Source organism: Pelobates fuscus, chromosome 5 (genome assembly GCF_036172605.1).
Source record: "Pelobates fuscus isolate aPelFus1 chromosome 5, aPelFus1.pri, whole genome shotgun sequence".
NCBI classification, from domain to species: domain Eukaryota; kingdom Metazoa; phylum Chordata; class Amphibia; order Anura; family Pelobatidae; genus Pelobates; species Pelobates fuscus.
In genome coordinates this window covers 317,809,846-317,823,542 of record NC_086321.1, presented here as the reverse complement: position 1 = coordinate 317,823,542, position 13,697 = coordinate 317,809,846, and positions in this window count along the sequence as shown.

Here is a 13,697-nt window from a genome sequence, read left to right as displayed (position 1 = left end):
TTTCTCTAATGTATACGACATTCCAACTCTGCCATCATTAGTTTTTTTTTTATAAAGAATAAAATCTCAGAAGTGCCACGCAATGGGGGGCCAGTATTGGACTATTGGGCAAATTCTGACAATGCAGTGGTATATTTTTAAAAGAGTAGATTCATTGCTAAAGAAAATATATTTTTTTTACTTCCATTGTTTACAGTGAAAGGCAGATGAAACCGCTTTTACTACCGAGACACTCCAGATTCCATTCACTCATACAGGAAACAGTCTAGAGAAAATTTTTTGTTAAAAAAAGTCACCATAATTAGCAAACCCTATGGGATTGAAATCCGAATTGCAAAATGTAGGCCAAAATTGCAGGTTTGGGATAATTCAGCAACTATTTTATATGCCTAAAGTGAGTTAATCTGAGTTTGAGATATTTTTAGCCTTAATTTTGGGTTTGGATTTCAATATACTCCAATTAGGAGTACTAAGAATAAACCTGAATATGTTACTGCTGGAGTAACAGTTGCACTTTAGCCTTTTTTATGGGCTTTTATCTGTGTGTTTAATAAAAAAATAATCAACTAGAATATGTCTGGTGTTTTTCCTGTTTTCTTACAGCTGCAATGATTTTTGCAAATTGTGTCAGCTATAATTAACATGATGAAACAAGACAGGGATAATGGACTTTACTGCACTATAATCAATGTAGTTAGTAACAGACACTGAACAGGGGCTTCAGGTTTGATAACTGTTCTCACAGACCTTCTTTGGAAAAGTACCCCGAAGGCAATCATACATCAAATGCCAAATCATGAACAGGCATGAGAAAATTGGTGAGTCTCCTTTATTTTGTTTTAGCAGAAGTGTGGAGACGTCATCTTGCTGAACTTATACAACTGGCCTTTTCTTCAAGTTTGAGGCCTTTCATACAGGCATTGAAAGGACAAACAGGAAATATAAAACAGAGTAAATTAAGCTTCTTTGTCAAAGTAAAATCTCTCAGCCTGCTGTAGAAGAGTCATATTTTGACCCTAGAGAAAATGAGGATTAAAGAGCAAGCACAAATTCAGCTGCTATTTCGAGTGTGCATGATGACTCAACTGCCATGACAACTAAAATAAAATATTATAGATATCCTGTCAAGTGTTGCAAAAAGTGTAAGGAATGCATTTAGTTCCCCCCAAGCTTCCAAACTAAAACTGAAAGATGGTGTAAAGACCTCAGCACATAAACATTTTGAACATTGACTATTTTGTCGTAAAGTATTACAAGTCGTTTAGCTATTTCCCTGATTTATTGACTTTAGATGCTAAATTTGATGTAAAACCCCAGAAATATGAAAATGGTGTACAATGCAAACATTGCATTATCTTAATTGCAAATTTAATCAGAGAAGATTGTTTGGCAAACATCCAAAATAAAACGTTATTGGCATTATGGTTGATAAGTCCACAGACTGAGCTTCTACTGATCATGCAAGAATATATGTCTAATATGTTTTCGATGGAGAAATTAGTCAGAAAAAAATTGGCCCAACCAATTAATCTAAAAGCACAAAATAGGGGGCGTGGCCTAGTGGCGGAACGGAATGGCCGCCTAAACGACTATCTCCTCCGACCTCACCCGCACATCGTGAGACAGCAGCCACACATAGCCGCGATAGGGAAACACTCCAAACCCGGGAGCACCCCTAAGCCCTCGGGGTCACGCCAAGCGACAGTACACGCCTCCATGCGGCACTATCTGGCCGTGACGCCGGACCCGAACTCCCAGGCGGCGTCTGAGGCCTACACGCGGTCGGAAGCATCCACTCCTGGCTCATACTCCCCAAAGAGGGAAGATCAGATGGCTACCCCCCCAGCGGACTGGCTTAGCCTACTGAAGGCATTACCAACTCGGGCAGACCTGACCACTGCCACCACAGCCCTCCAGACCTCCATTAGGACGGATCTTCAATTGATGAGGGCAGATATTCAAGGTATGGCAGACTGCATGGCCCAAATTGAGGCAGACCATGACAACCTAACGGCGACGCAGACGGCGCAAGCAGTGACCCAAACTCACCAAATGACCCAAATGCAGGCTATGGCACGGCACATAGAGGACCTGGAAAACAGGGGCCGCAGAAACAACTTAAGGATACGCGGCCTTGTGGAAGGGGAGGAAACCCTGGCCCAACTGACACACTTGCTCACAGCCATATTCAACGGCCTCCTGGGACGCCCCGTGGAGACCCCCATAGCATTTGTCAGGGCCCACAGAGCGCTGAGACCCAAAGGCCCACCGGACGACCCCCCGCGGGACGTCATCTGCTGTCTGGAATCCTACGCATTAAAGGAAGAGATCCTGCATGAGGCCCGCAGCAAAGAAGAGATTGTACACGACGGCGGAACACTGCAGCTCTTCCCAGACCTCTGCCCGGCCACGCTAGGGTACCGCAGGGCCTTAAAACCACTCACTAGAGCGCTGGTCACCCAGAAGATACGATACAGGTGGACCTTCCCGACAGGCCTGATGGCCCACACAACAAATGGCTCCAGACAAGTGCGCACGGCACAGGACCTGCAGGACCTCGTGGAGGAACTCCAACTGCCCCTGCTTCACCTGAAGTGGCCGGACCCGCTAGATTTCTACAACAGCCCGCTGCCGCCGCCAAGGGGTCAGCCACAGCCACAGCGACGACCCAGAACCTGGATCGAAACAGTGAGGCCGGCCGGGGCGACCCGCTAGCCGTGCCAGGCGATCCTGAGGACGTGTCGGGACATCTGGAACACGTAACTATATCCACACACGACTGGGCACTTGGCCCCACATGAACACGATGTATACATGACTGTCTCGTGCACCAGAGTGACCCTTGTAGGGGATGACGGGATGGGGGAAATGGGGGGGGGGGCAGCTGCCAAACAATGGGACCCTGACCTCTTGCTCACATATGGGACATAAGGATTACATACTGAGTCGAACGCACAAATACGCTTTGGGTGGGGGGGGGGGGGGGCGGGGTGGGGGGTAAAGCAAGGGAACAATGTTTTGAAGTCTGTATTGCCCGTGTAGAAACAAAGAGGGTATCACTATCAGCCAATTACCTTATGCTTCAACCTCCCCCGACACAGCAGGGGAGCTGGGGGGTTGGGAGGCAATAGACCCCTGAGTCCATAAGGCTTGATGCCCCCCCGGCTACCCTGATAGATGCTACTGTTAAGTAACGGGACCTGCGAGTCCCTTGCACGGAGGGTTAAGATGACACACTGGGACCTTTGTGTCCCCAATGCCTGCATATATATATGTGTACCTATCTGTTCTCGAATGCCTTCTGAAGCCTGGACAAAGATCCAGAGAGGACCTGCGAGTCCACACAGTGGTTTCGTTCTTTTAAAAAATATATTGTCTAAAACATGAAAGAATTAAAACTCTGCTCGATAAAATATATTTACAAAAAAAAAAAGCACAAAATATTGTGATGGCAGACTTTTATGTTGCAGTTTGGCAAATTGGGATAAGTTGCAGTTTAAGATGAAATTAATCTACAAGTCTAGTAGAAACAAAGGTTGACATTTTAACTACACTTACTCTTGAAAGTCCTACAGCTGTAGACAGTTTGAAAGGATTGACTGCATTTTTGGATATGCTGCATATTAGTTACAGAGGCAAGTACTGGTTTGCTAGCTTATGAACTGATGGGGCTACAACCATGCTGGGTCACAAATCTGGATTAGCAGTCCAAATTAAATAAATGCCGACACATGATTAGTATTCATTGTATTCATAAGTTCCAAATCTACAAACATCTGATGATGGAGAGTTTATAAATATTATCATGGCTTTTCTTAATTCCAGCACCAGATGCAAAAGACACTTGTCTTTAAGTGAGCAAATTCTAAAATTAAAGAGACACTCGTCTGGCCAAACGCAAAAAAATAAATAAAAACCCTTAAAATCCCTATTCAAGCATTTAGTAATGAACTTTTATTTATAACATTATTTTTTCTTTGGGGTAATATCTAAATATAGTTCTCTTGTTGGAAGCCTTTGCAAGCTCTCCCCTTGTAACCCACTTTCTGTGGCTGTCCAATCACAGACTTCCCATTACAGCTCAATGAGAAGTATCTGCAAGGCAGGTGCTCTGAGCAATTGTCTGCCTCTTGACATCCATTCTATTGAGCTAAACAACCAGGAAGTAGCAGGACTGTCTGTCAGATTAATAGTCGGGGGAGGTGGGTTAATGCATGAAATTGAAATCTGCACTTTTTGTAGAAATTCCAAAAGTCTGAATATTTACCTTGATGCCTATTCCCTGTTACATGCAAGACTATTAAAAGCAAATTTCCTGTTAAAGAGAATGACGAGGTCCTTATCTATCTGGGTATCAACATGATCCGTGATCCAACTAACCTTTTCATACTAATTTCCTGCTGCTCCTGTCCAATATGAAATCTGACCTGCACAAATGGGATGGGCCTTCAATATCCTGGACGGGCAGGATTAATGTATTGAAAATGAATAGCCTACCCAGAGTTTTATATCTGCTTACTGCCCTTCCTATTCACATTCCTTGGATCAACAAGCTATTACCTTACTAATTAAAAAATATATCCCTGAATATTATGGTTTTGCAAGTATTTATCTAATTGTTGTTTAGACATCTGTACATACTCTGATGAAGCCACAACTTTAGGCAGAGAATTACACACCCTTATTATTCTTACTGTAAAAAACTCTTTCCTATGCCTTAGACTAAATCTCCTTTCTTCCAGTCTAAATCCATGACCTCGTGTCCTATGCATAGTCCTATTTATGACTAAACATGAGACAAAATAATAAATCAAAAGAAAACTAAATCTATCACAATCTATCACAAATAAGTGATAAGGAATTGCAAAGTTAAAACTCTTAATTGAGAAAGTAATTACAATAAGTACCTAAATAAAACTTAACTTTTAATAAGATTAATTAAAATGGAATAAATAAATAAATCAAATAAAGCAAGGTGTTCAGTCCTTTGTATCTAAAAAAAGAGACTATTATAGCGAGGCAACAGTGTATCTATGTGAATTTTCAATAAGCAAAAAAGTATGCTATTATTAGACACTGTAATGCTTGAGACAGAGTCAAGGCTGAGAGAGAGGGAGAAAGGAGGTGCTAGCTCCTATATCAATAAGGATCTAATGTGCCTTCCTGGGCACCCCTTAAACTAAAACCTGCTCTGTGTAACGAGAATATACCCCAACACGCAGGATTCAGCTAAACAGAAGACAACACAGAGGGGAGATACGTCTACCGGACCTTAGAGTGGCCGGACTTGACGTATATAGGAGAAGTACAGAGTCAGGAACGATCCGAGGTCAAGGGTACAAAGAGACAGCGTAAACTAGGACTAGCCGGGGTCTGGTACACAGTAAACAGCAAGCCGGCAAACAGAACAGAGAAGGATAAAGAGATAACGTAGTCAGAAAACAAAGCCAAGGTAAGTACGAAGGAACACAACTGAACACAACAAGCGCTAAAGGGAACTGAAACAGAAACTACGATAGGGCAAGGAACCAAGGGAAAAAGGTGAGTATAAATAACTAAACATATATTTTGATTGGTCCCTGTCATCTCCACGCCCCCAAAAGGTAAGTGTATGGGGAGTGTGGCATGACAGGGACCAATGGGAGGCCTTTTCCAATTTAGGCTCCCACTGTCCCTTTAAGAGCACGCCCGAGACCCGCGGCGTGCTCTTAGAGTCAGAGGAAGGCGGTCACTGCCCGCCTTCCTGTTCCTGCCTTCGGATGAGCCGCGCCTTCGGATGACCTCGTGCAGCAGCAGGACCACGCGCGGCATGAACAGAGGACCCCGGCCGGCCCCTGGAAAGGGTAAGTAATGCTACAGTACCCCCCCCTGAGGTCACGACCTCTGGGCGGGGAGGGCCAGGCCTGGCAGGAAAACGAGAATGGAAAGAACGCACAAGGCGAGGAGCGTGAACAGCGTCAGCGGAAATCCAACTGCGTTCCTCAGGCCCATAGCCCTTCCAATGCACCAGGTACTGAAGTCGTCCTCTAAGGAAACGAGAGTAAAGAACAGCAGAAACTTCAAACTCCTCATGACCCTCCACTGAGACAGGAGGGGGAGGAGGATTATGCCGGGTATAGCGGTTGCGTACGTAAGGCTTCAACAACGAGGTGTGGAAGACATTAGGAATACGCAGATTCTTAGGAAGACCTAAGGCATACAAAACAGGATTAACCTTATGCAAAATACGATAAGGACCAATAAAGCGGGGAGCCAATTTCATAGAAGGCACCCGGAGGCGAATATTCCGCATGGAAAGCAAAACCCTGTCCCCCACGACATAAGAAGGAGCCGTCCTGCGATGCTTGTCAGCCTGCACCTTCTGGCGAGCAGCGGAATCCACCAAAGAACGCTGAACCTGCTCCCAAGTATTACGTAAACTAGCCAAATGCTCATCCAGAACTGGCATGCCCTGTGAGGAGAAAGGAGCCGGAAGAGCAACGGGATGCTGGCCATAGACAACATAAAAAGGAGTTTTGCCGGAAGAATCATGAGTAGCGTTATTCCGAGCAAACTCAGCCCAAGGAAGAAGGTCAGACCAATTGTTCTGATGGTGGGATACGAAACAACGAAGGTACTGCTCCAGAGATTGATTGGCACGTTCAGCAGCTCCATTAGACTGGGGGTGGTATGCGGAAGAAAATGAGAGAGTAATACCCATTTCCGAACAAAAGGCTTTTCAGAACCTGGAAATAAATTGGCTACCCCTATCGGACACAATAGATACGCGAATGCCATGCAACCTAAACACCTCTCTAGCAAATATAAGTGCCAGTTCCCTAGACGTGGGCAGCTTGCGAAGAGACACAAAATGGGCCATCTTGGAAAACCGTTCTACTATCATTAGGAGAACTGTGTTACCATTCGAAGGGGGTAGTTCAACAATAAAATCTATGGACAGGTTAGACCAAGGTCTTTCGGGAACGGGTAATGGATGCAACAGCCCACAAGGAACTCTGCGAGAAGATTTCATACAGGCACAAGTAGTACAAGCACCTATATAGTCGGTGACATCCCTGCGTAAGCAATCCCACCAGAAATACCGAGAAACAGCTGACACAGTTTTGGAAATACCAGGATGTCCAGCAGTCTTAGTGTCATTATACAACGACAGAATATCCCGTCTCTCGGGAACATCAACGAATAGTTTATTAGTAGGCCTCTCGCTAGGAGCCATGCTTTGTTTCGCTTGTATGGCCTGCAAGAGGAACGAGTCAATAGACAAAATAGTAGTAGCTATTATCCTGTCTGGGGGAATGACGGGAGTAACATCAATCTCCTGTTTGTCAGCAGTTTCGAACTGACTGGACAGAGCGTCTGCTTTAGTATTGCGATCACCTGGCCTATAGGTGATAATATAATTGAAATGAGACAAAAACAGTGACCACCTAGCCTGCCTAGAAGATAATCTTTTAGCCTCACTAAGGTAGGATAGGTTCTTGTGATCCGTAAATATGAGGATAGGATCCTTAGTTCCTTCTAACAAATGTCTCCATTCTTTAAGTGCTAAAATAATAGCAAGGAGTTCGCGATTACCCACATCATAATTCTTCTCTGCTTTGGACATCTGTTTGGAAAAGAAGCCACACGGATGCAATGGTTTTTCAGGCGACTCTCTTTGGGATAAGACAGCACCTCCCCCGATATCGGAAGCATCAACTTCAAGAATATAGGGCAATGAGGGGACAGGATGCTGTAAAATAGGTGCAGAGGTGAACGTAGTCTTAAGAAATTCAAAAGCCTGAAGTGCCTCGGGAGACCAGCCACGAGCATTGCCATCCTTCTTTGTCATATGGGTGATATATGGGTGATATAATAATTAGAGAAACCAAGAAAACGCTGAATGGCTTTCAAACCTTGTGCTTAAGGCCATTCTATGACAGCGTAAAGCTTCTGGGGATCCATACAAAAACCTTTAGCGGAAATCAAGTACCCCAAAAACTGGACTTCGGATTGGTCAAATAGACATTTTTCCAGTTTACAATAAAGACCATTAGCAAGAAGGGTCTTCAGGACTGTTGTAACATGTCTGTGATGAGTGTGTAAATCTGTAGAATATATATAATTTTTTTGGGTGTGGGCGGGGATGACTAGGGGCTTTGGGACCCCTAGTCACCTTAGGGGGGGGATAACACACTTTCATTTATGGCCCCCACCCGCCATTCAGGTGTGGGGGCCAGGGGGAAGATAATAGGTCACCCCCTATTGTTATTTAAGGCCCCCACCTGACGCTCAGGGCTGGAGACCAGGGGAGAGGACAATAGGTCCCCACCCTCATTGCTATTTAGGGCCCCCACCCACCGCTCAGGGGTGGGGACCGGAAGAGGACAATAGGTCCCCCCCTATTGCTATTTAGGGCCCCCACCCACCGCTCATGGGTGGGGGCCGGGGGGAGGACAATAGGGGTGGGGGCAAAGGGGGGCTCTAGGACTAGGTTTAATAGCCCCCACTCGAGCAGCACGGTTGGGGGCTCAGGAGGGGGGACACTAGGGGATTTTTTTTTTTTTTTTTACAGTGAGCAGCCTTAGTATTAGTAAATTTGGCTGAAAGACCAATTTAGGTCTTTCACCCTTTTGGTAGATAGCTCCCTAATACCATGGGAATTTGGATGCAGCCGCGGCACGAATAGGATCGGAGTTTCATTCATTCAAATAAAATTCCAATCCGAACAAAGTCCTGAATGTCATCCTAACATGAATGAATAAACTGTTCTCATTCTGTAAGGACGCAATTCGGTAGTTTCGCCAGCGTTCTGTCTAAGTGACAGGATGTTCGGGAAAAGTGAAAGGAAGCATCGCGGGAACACGGAGGAAAGGTAAGAATTATGGGAAAATTTATCTGACCAACGCAATTGAAGCGCACTTTACTCCTTCACTGGTCAGAGATAGTCAGGCGTAGGAAACCTCCATAAGACAAGTATTCCCTACTTTGTCTTATGTTTTAAAGAAAACTAGAGCAGACAGGAAGAAATTAAGAACAGATCCTGAGAGAGGGAGAGAAGAGGAATTGATTAAAGCAAAAGGTAAGTTCGACATGACAGTGCCGCTTTAACTCAAATTACCCCCATATGCTTTAAATATATAATTTATACTAGTGCTCTAGTGTATGACGTCCATAGTATTTGTGATAATTTGTCCCGTGACACCATGAGTTTTCTATAGAGTGCGTCATCTAGTGTTTGTTTATGTGCTTGTGTTAAGTTTCCTATTTTGTCAATCCAATTTGTATTCTCTCTAGTTTTGTTTTGATAGCCGAGCTTTGCGATGGAACATTTTTGTTATAAAGTTTCAATCTGTTTAGTTTAGAAAAAGGGCTTCTCAGAGGGGATATAATAGTATAATACCAATATATTCAGGGACATTGTTTGAAAAACAATTTTTTAAATAGGAATAGACATAGGACACCAGGTCACCCATTTAAACTGGAAGAAAGGAGATTTATCACAAAAATATGTACTAGAATGAGAGAACGCCCCTGCAACAAGAGAGAATCTCCCAACTGGTAAGGAACTATACACACAGAATAGTACTCCCAAAAAACACCAATAAGTAGTGTATCTAGTATAGCAAGAAGTAGAAAGTTATTATTAACAGTGCCATTGCCATGTACAAACCAGGCTTTATTAGGCAATGCCTAATGTACAGAGTAATGGCATGTAACACTTATGTACAAAAAAAAGATAAAGAAAAGGACAATTGTTGTATAATGTAACTAAAGATAATAGAACAATGGCAGATCAACAAGCCTCCTAATTTAGACTACTCGAAGTAACAGTTGATGGAAAGCTAGAGATCAAGGAAGGAAAGCAAAACATGATGCTAACTCTCACTTATCTAGGTTATTCTTAGACTAACAATGTGTAAGGCGGACAGTGGCAGATCCGGGGGGGGGGGGGGGGAATTATTAGGCAAGTTGTATTTTTGAGGATTCATTTTATTATTGAACAACAACCATGTTCTCAATGAACCCCCAAAACTCATTAATATCAAAGCTGAATATTTTGGAAGTAGTTTTTAGTTTGTTTTTAGTTTTAGCTATTTTAGGGGGATATCTGTGTGTGCAGGTGACTATTACTGTGCATAATTATTAGGCAACTTAACAAAAAACAAATATATACCCATTTCAATTATTTATTTTTACCAGTGAAACCAATATAACATCTCAACATTCACAAATATACATTTCTGACATTCAAAAACAAAACAAAAACAAATCCGTGACCAATATAGCCACCTTTCTTTGCTAGGACACTCAAAAGCCTGCCATCCATGGATTCTGTCAGTGTTTTGATCTGTTCACCATCAACATTGCGTGCAGAAGCAACCACAGCCTCCCAGACACTGTTCAGAGAGGTGTACTGTTTCCCCTCCTTGTAAATCTCACATTTGATGATGGACCACAGGTTCTCAATGGGGTTCAGATCAGGTGAACAAGGAGGCCATGTCATTAGATTTTCTTCTTTTATACCCTTTCTTGCCAGCCACGCTGTGGAGTACTTGGACGCGTGTGATGGAGCATTGTCCTGCATGAAAATCATGTTTTTCTTGAAGGATGCAGACTTCTTCCTGTACCACTGCTTGAAGAAGGTGTCTTCCAGAAACTGGCAGTAGGACTGGGAGTTGAGCTTGAGTCCATCCTCAACCCGAAAAGGCCCCACAAGCTCATCTTTGATGATACCAGCCCAAACCAGTACTCCACCTCCACCTTGCTGGCGTCTGAGTCGGACTGGAGCTCTCTGCCCTTTACCAATCCAGCCACGGGCCCATCCATCTGGCCCATCAAGACTCACTCTCATTTCATCAGTCCATAAAACCTTAGAAAAATCAGTCTTGAGATATTTCTTGGCCCAGTCTTGACGTTTCAGCTTGTGTGTCTTGTTCAGTGGTGGTCGTCTTTCAGCCTTTCTTACCTTGGCCATGTCTCTGAGTATTGCACACCTTGTGCTTTTGGGCACTCCAGTGATGTTGCAGCTCTGAAATATGGCCAAACTGGTGGCAAGTGGCGCCTTGGTTTTTCCACACGCTTCTTGCGACCCTATTGACTATTTTGAATGAAACGCTTGATTGTTCGAGGATCACGCTTCAGAAGCTTTGCAATTTTAAGAGTGCTGCATCCCTCTGCAAGATATCTCACTATTTTTTACTTTTCTGAGCCTGTCAAGTCCTTCTTTTGACCCATTTTGCCAAAGGAAAGGAAGTTGCCTAATAATTATGCACACCTGATATAGGGTGTTGATGTCATTAGACCACACCCCTTATCATTACAGAGATGCACATCACCTAATATGCTTAATTGGTAGTAGGCTTTCGAGCCTATACAGCTTGGAGTAAGACAACATGCATAAATAGGATGATGTGGTCAAAATACTCATTTGCCTAATAATTCTGCACTCCCTGTACAAGTACAGAGAAACCAAGTGTCCATGTTTATAGGTGGGCAGTAAAAATATACAATAACCCCACAAATAATACCTCCCCAAATAGCCCTGACCTGAGGGTTACATTTTCGCAGCAGAGGTATTGTTATGGGCAAATGCAAATATTACACGTTTTAGAATGAGGCAAAGAGGTTACGATTTCTTAAACTGTGTACTTTGTCTATAAGAGATATTGCAAACTGACAAGGTGTTAGAAATGGAACATATTGTTTTTCATACATGTTTAACCCCTTAAAGACACATGGCATGTGTGACATGTCATAATTCCCTTTTATTCCAGAAGTTTGGTCCTTAAGGGGTTAAGCAATAACCTCTTTCAGTGCACAATATGTTTACGCCAATTTGTCTTAGTTTAATACAATAACAAGTAATGCAAATATTAGAAAGGTACATTTCTCAGTATGTACCATTGGGTAATAAATATAAAATAAACAAATTAAAACCAATGTGGCTTAGTAGAGAAGTAAAACAAGATCGGACAAATCAGAGGCATCCTATATAAGATATAAGGAAGCCAATAATGCTTGCAAAAAGGCAATTAAAGTGGCTAAACTCGAAAATTAGAAATTGATAGCCAAAGAATGCAAAACCAACCCCCAAACTTTTTTTCAAGTACATTAATTCTTAAAAAACAAAAAATTAAAGTGTAGGTACACTGTAAACAGAGATGGGTTTGTTAGCTAATAAAGACCAGGAAAAGGCAGACATTTTAAATAACTATTTTTCTTCAGTATATATTAATGAGGATCCTATGGCAAGAGATATGCAAATGATTGCTGCAAAAAACTTGCAGATAACTTGTGATTGGATGACTTGAGACAAGGTGCTACAGCGGTTAAAGAAAATTTATGTAAATAAAGCTCCAGGGTCTGACGGTATTCACCCACGATTACTTAAGGAGCTAAGTGGGGAAATAATTGAACCTCTGTATTTAATTTTTCAAGATTCTTTTGTTTCAGGTATTGTACCGGAGGATTGGAGGAAGGCAGATGTTGTTCCTATATTTAAAAAGGGTTCAAAATCCTTGCCTGGAAATTATAGACCTGTGAGCTTAACGTCTGTGACTGGGAAATATTTAAAGGGCTATTAAGGGATAATATTATTGAATTCATTGGAAAGAACTTTGTCGCTCCATATTATAATGACTGAGAAATGTTGTCATGTTCAAGAGGGTATGTTATTCTATTATTAATATTGCAAGCATATGGTTTAATCTTATAAACTCTGCTATAAGTTATTGTAATGGATTTTATATGTCTATATTTATATTTTTAGATAATAAGTATCTAAAAGGACAAAAGTTTATTGCTTCCAAGTCAATCCTTATTTTATATTGTATTCTCAATTATTTATATATTTTAAATAGAGGATCTCTGACTAACTATATAATATTATGGCTAACAATGTCTGTATGGTTAGCCCTGCTAAGTTCTATGCTTTCAGACATTATAGTGGTATAGTGGTGTCTCAAAGACATATAACAGATAGTTAATTATAAATGCAGGTATCTTTAAAGATAAATTAATGTAAAAAGTAAAGAAAAACGTTTTTATGTTTACATTTCTTTATTTTTAACCTCAATATAAACAACTTTGTTAAACAGATTCAAGTACAAGTACTTATGGCATGAACTTTACAGAATACGTTTACAACAGGCTGGTTTGCATTGATTATTGCCCAAGAAATCTCTAAACATATTTAGAATTTTTGGGAGCAGCAGAACCTTATATAACTAACAAGTAAAGACAGCACATTGCAATAGACACCATTACAATATTGCTTTACTGATTGAGGTCAGAGCTTTGAAGAATAAATAAATAAATAAATAAATATTCCATAGCTCGCTAGACCACTGGCTTTTAATGAACAGTTGGCACAACACTTATAAAATAGCTTGTTATACTGCACATTATAGCTGTGACAAAATAATATACAGGGTCAATATGCTATTTCACTGTTTCATGGACTTACCCAGTATTTAAAGACAACATGTTTCTTGCATGTGATCGGGACTTTGAGGGAGGTTCTAACTACGTTTAATTAAATAATTAATTTACTAAGGAAAAAAATATATATATTTTTTTTCAAGTGAATTTTCAGTGCAAGGTCATTTTGTGTTCACAGACTATTCAGTTTTAAAAAACTGTTCTTCATCTCACATTACGAACGGCCTTGTACTTGATATGCACACTAAAAGTTGGCTTTTAAATGTTATTGTTTT